The sequence below is a fragment of the Ursus americanus genome, chromosome 13 (genome assembly GCF_024610735.1).
Source record: "Ursus americanus isolate L20-20 chromosome 13, mUrsAme1.1.p, whole genome shotgun sequence".
Taxonomy (NCBI): Eukaryota; Metazoa; Chordata; class Mammalia; order Carnivora; family Ursidae; genus Ursus; species Ursus americanus.
Window position 1 is genome coordinate 20482556 of NC_142139.1, and position 6000 is coordinate 20488555.

Here is a 6000-nt window from a genome sequence, read left to right on the forward strand (position 1 = left end):
ACATGCTTAGAGGAAAGAGGTCTTTAAAATCCTGAATGGTTTGAATAGAGGGCAAACGGGAATTTAATTATTAAATCACTAGACCAGAAAGTCTATTTTTGAAGTCTGAAAGATATATACTTAGGACAAAAGGAAGTAAAATGGTACTCGGTATCCTGGGCTGAGCTAAGACCATATATTATGTTAAGCTGTTATTAACTATAGATTAAAGTAAGCAAAATCATAATGGAGATTTCATAAGGAAATAATTTTTTTAATGTTAACACAAATGATGGGAAAATGCATAGCTAAAGTATATTTAAAATGTGTGCAATTTTTCATCTTAAATTACTAGTGCTGCATCTTCTTGAGTAGAATTTTCTTAGGTTGGAGTTTTAATTTCCCATCCTAAAACCATATCCCCAAACAATACCTGAAATTTCATCCTTAGAGCTTCATTCTTTTAGCTCATCTTTACTTATTTCATTAAAATAGATCCTCCATAAAAAAAAAGATTTTTTAAGTTTGTAGTCATTTATACTTAATAAAACTACATTTATTTTGGCGAATTTTACATGGTTTTCTCACAGCAAGTTTTGCTAGGGAAAAAAACAAAAAACAAAAAAAGGCAAAAAAGCAACAAAAAATATATACTAAGAATCTATACTAAGAAAGCCCTGAAGAAATTTTTACTATTTTATATTTCTGCTCTGGGTTGGTACTTTTCATTAATAGAATTTTGGTATGCTTGAATAAAACTTCTGAAATAGTTCTTTTGTCCACAAATGAACATTGTGCTATATAAATAAGAAATGATACCTTTGTTCTCTTTAGCTGATTGACTTAAATGTAAATTCAGAGGGGCTACTTTTCTTCCACTCTATGTTAAATGTTAGTATTCTCCTGGGGCCAGTCCTAAGCTCTTCTTACTTTATATATGCTCCCTTCTTCATTTCTTCTATACCTTTAGTTTCAGATACCATCTATATGCCAGTTACACTCAAGATTTCTCTTTAGCCTGGCCCAGATTCCTGTTTCCAGATGCAATTCTGACTATTACACCCCTTTCTCTCTCTATGTACTACAGACTTCTCTAATCCAACATTTCTAAAACCTAATTCACTGTCTCAAATCAGACCGGCTTCTCTTTCCATAACCCCTACCTTGATTAGCAGTATATACCAATTCTACCCAGTCACCCACACTAGAAGCCTGGGGCCCAACCTTCTAATTCATTCAAACAGCAAATAGATCACTTGCTCTTGTAAATTCTACTTCCTAAAAGTTTCTTATTTTTCTTTTCTTTCCATTTTTACTGCCATTACCTTGAGGATTCATTGTCACTCATGCAAGATACTTTAGTAAGTTCAGTGAGAGTAAAGGCTAAGCTTCTGTAACAAAGAGACTAAAAAATATAGTGGTTTAAGCAAGATAGGTTTTTCTCTTAAGTAATAGGAGGTGAGCAGTCTAAGATATCAGGGTATGCTCTATAAACTCCTTCAGAGACCCACCTTCCTTCAGGCTTTTTGCTCTAATCTCTTAGAACAGGGTTTCCATTTTATGCCATGAACATTATATATATATATAACATTATATATGTAAATATTTTATATATAAGTATTTTATATATAAATACATACATTTAAAACCAGGCGAAGTATGAAGAGAATAAAAGGCTCCTGTTTTCTCCTTCCCCCAGGCCTCCAACAAAAAGCAGCGTGAAGCAGGAAATGTCCTCTTTCAGCTTTGCCATGAGAATAGCCATGGGTTCTCTGTTACTTAGAGCCATCAGTCAATCATCAATCAATCAATAAAATCTTTTAAAAAAAGAAATGGCCCCAAATGCTACAGGAAAGTCAGAGCAAGTGAGGATCTGGCAAAGGCCTCCCTGGGTGCTGCCATTTGATGGTGGAAAACCAGGCGAAGTATGAAGAGAGTAAAGGTGATCTCTCTCCTCTGGTGGCCCAAAGATAAAGTGAGAGGATAATGATGTGCCCCATTGATCTCTCTGAAAAACAAATATTTTAAAAATCAGATTGAAAATTAAAAATTAATGGAAGTATTATTGAGCTATAAAAAGAAAGTTCAGAACAGGTCTCAAGCTGGAAGAACATCTATTCTCTTTTTCTCTGTAAAGGTCCTAGAAATCTTGGAGAAAAGTCTCCAATTTCAATAAATGCTCTTGGGAGGGGTTGCGGTGGAAGGGAGCAATGCAAGTTGTTACTCCGGGGGCCCTATGCTTCTTTTTGTGAGATAAGCCTGGTTACCTACTGTAGAAGGATCTAATAGTAAGTGCTGGGACACCTGGGTAGTGTCTGCCTTTGGCTCAGGTCATGATCCCCGGGTCCTGGGATCCAACCCCGCTTAGGGCTCTCTGCTCAGCAGGGAGTCTGCTTCTCCCTCTCCCTCTGCTGGTGCTTACGTGCCCTCTCTCTCCCTAATAAATAAATAAAATGTATTTAAAAAATAGATTGTAAGTGCTGTATTTTCTTATTTTATTTTTAAAATCCAGCTTTATTGAGGCATAACTGACATAAAATTATAAGATATTTTAAGTGTAAAGTGGTGATTTGATATATGTATACATCGTAAAAGGATTTATCCCATGCGGTTACTTAACATATTAACATGTGCATCTCCTCACATGCTTACCTTTTTCTTCTCTTGGTGAAAACTTTTAAGTTGTACTCTCTTGGCAAATTTCAATTATACAATAACAGTATTAGTCAACTATAGATACCATGCTTCACATTAGAATGGTATCTAGAAAGAAATTTGTGGTTACAAATATACGTATTAGAAAACAAGAAAGGGGCGCCTGGGTGGCACAGCGGTTGAGCGGCTGCCTTCGGCTCAGGGCGTGATCCCGGCATTGTGGGATCGAGTCCCACATCAGGCTCCTCCGCTATGAGCCTGCTTCTTCCTCTCCCACTCCCCCTGCTTGTGTTCCCTCTCTCGCTGGCTGTCTCTATCTCTGTCAAATAAATAAATAAAATCTTAAAAAAAAAAAAAAAAAAAACAAGAAAGACTGAAAACTAATGAGCGAAGTCTTAAACTCAGAAAATTAGGAAAAAAACAAAGTTAACATAAAAAAATAGAAGGAAATAATAAAGAGCAGATGAAATAGAAAACAAAGCCATAATAAAGGAGGCAAGAAAACCAAAAGCTGGTTCTTCTAACAAAGCAGTAGTAATAAGAACCAAGAGAAAAAGATTCAAATAAACAATATTAAGAATCAAAAAGTGGATCTATAACTACAGAAGAGAGTTTCAAAACTCGTAAGTGAATAATCAACTTTATGCCGACAAATGTGAAAACTTAGATGAAATGGCAAATTGTCAATAAAAAAATAAATCAATACTGATTCAAGAAATAATAGAAAACATAGACTATAACCACTAAAAAAACTTAACCAGTGGTCATAAATCTCCTAAATTCCAGGTCAAGATGTTTACAGGCTTATTTTACCAAAACTTTGCCAGAGAAAAGAAAAACCTCTCAACTTCTAGGAGGCTAATATAATCCTGATATCATCAAGATGAGTAAAGAAAGGAAAATTTAATCTTACTTATAAATGCAAACATTCTAAATAAAATAACAAGCCAAATCCAACATATCTAAAAATAATCAGAATGTCATGGCTTAACTGGTTTATCCCAGGAACACAAGGATATTAGAAAAATCTATTAATATTCACCACATTAATAGATTAAGGGAGAAAAGGTCATACCAATAGATAAACAACATTTGTTAAGTTTCAATGTCCACTTATGAGAAAAACTTAGCAAATTCGGAAAAGAGGATAATTTTAATTTCTTACATCATAAACAAGTATTTAACGTCAGGCACAAGACAAGATGCTCATCATTACTGCTCATATTCAACATCAGAGAGTTTAGGGAACATAAAAAAATGAGAAGTAGAAGGATTAAAAATGAAAAAAAATTAGTTATTTCCCAGACCATATCCTACACACAGAAAATTCAAGAAACTACAAATACTAGAATTTATGAGAGTACAGCATGGTTGCTGTATACATGGATCAATGTAAATAAATCAATATAATTCCTATATTCTAGCAACAGACATAACTACCATTTTTTGGCCTTTTCAGTGCCAGCAAGTAAGGCACTATTGTTACATTATTTAATCATAAAAAGAGGATGATAATATATTTATCATCATTTTAACAGACTTTGAACCTGGGACTTGGTGAATTAAGCAATTTGGCAAAGGTCCAACTGCTATAAATTAAGTGAGCCTGGGACTACAACCCAAGTCTATGTGACCCCAAAGCTTGTCATGCTTTTAGCCACTAGATTCTTTGATTTCCTCCCCTTAATTATGTAAAGAATGCGGTGATAACCACTTGCTCCTGACCTCAACTGTTTCTTTTTACCCTAATATTTTAAGCGTTCTTTAGTAGAAACATCACTCTCACACCCTCAAATTTTACAGACAGAAAGCATGGATAAGTAAATGGTCCTAGAAGAGTTTAAGGATAATTCTGTAAAAAATCTAGATGGTGGCGGGCTCAAAAGGATGATGGCTGAAGAGGCAACTGAGGAGGGAAGCTAGAGGCCATGAGGCACCCAGTAGGACTGGGTGCCCAGGGTTCTGTTGGGGGCAGCAGTACCCAATCCCTGTTCTGCTGACGCACTGCGTGCCGGGAGGCCCCTCCACCCAGTCTAGCCACATCCAAGAGGACCGAGGGCGGCGTCAGCTAGGAGCTACCCGTCTTCCTGTGTGCTGGTGAAATGGAAGCGAGATGGGATTTTTTAATATAGAAAGACTGGAATCAAAACAATACCATACATTCCAGTTTCCTTAGCATTACCCTTGAAAATGGATTTCACGTTACTCATAGCAACAGCAGCAGGAGCTATAGTCACACTTGCTGCTGCTGCTGTTGCAGCATTGATAGTAGTAAAAAGTCTAAGTTCTCTTAAGAGAACAATTAGGGAAAAAGAGAGTAGTAAAAAAATCTCTTTCAAGACAGAAACAAATAGGAAACGGGAAACATACAAAGAATTGGGTGAGAAGGACCAGGAAACACAGGAAGAATTGGGAGAAAAGGAACAGGAAACCCCCGAAGGGAACAAGGAGAAACAAGACAGCCAAACTTTGTAAGTGTAAACTATAATTTGGTTAAATTTCAGCTAGACAACAGATGCGGATCAAATGAAGGCAGACAGCTGGACCACACGAGGCTGTTTTTCTGCGGACCAAAGGGTGGAGTCAGAGTCTGGAGGCTATGCACTGGCTTACCTGGTGTCATAGTGACAGACAGACTTAAGGTCGGTTTTCTGTAACACTGGTTTTCAGAGGTTAGGGTTAGTGGAGGAGACTGCATCTTTGTAATGGTGTAAATGAAGTTACATGAATGGAGAAGTTGTCAGTCTGCTCTTGTTTCTTGGTAGAAGTTTGGTTTTTGGCATTTCAGGCCCTGGTAAGGAAAAACAAACCCTATAATTTGTTCAGTTGGCTTTCATACAAGATATTGCAGCGAGTGAAATGAAAAGGACTCCTTTCCCCGGGAGCGACTGCGCCCCTGCTGGCGAGGCGAGGCTGCCGCCATACGGCACAATGGGCGCCACCTCACAGAGCCGGGCGCGGCAGGCGGGCGGCAGGACCGCGCGGCCAAACTGCGAGCGCTCCGACTGGCGGCACATGGGCCCTTCGGGGCGGCGAGGCCGGCGGGTGGGTACTCTGGCTGCGGGTGGCGCTTCGTCGGGAAAGAGTGAGGGGGTGGTGCAGGCCAGCTGGTGCCGGCCTGCGCGTCCAACTTCGGGCAAGCCCCGGCAGTATCCAGCCGCTGTAATAGGCGTGCCTCTGGTTGCCACAAACAACCCAAAAGGGGTGCTTCAAAACTCGTTGGCAAAGCGCGGGGCCGGCCGGCTGCCTCTCACCTAACCCAGTCGCAGTTCTCCGAGCTGCCGCGCGATGGCGAGCAAACTACCTTTGCTTTCCGTCCTCTCCTCCCTGATCCTCCCCGCTCCGCCTTCTCCCTCCCACCCTCGT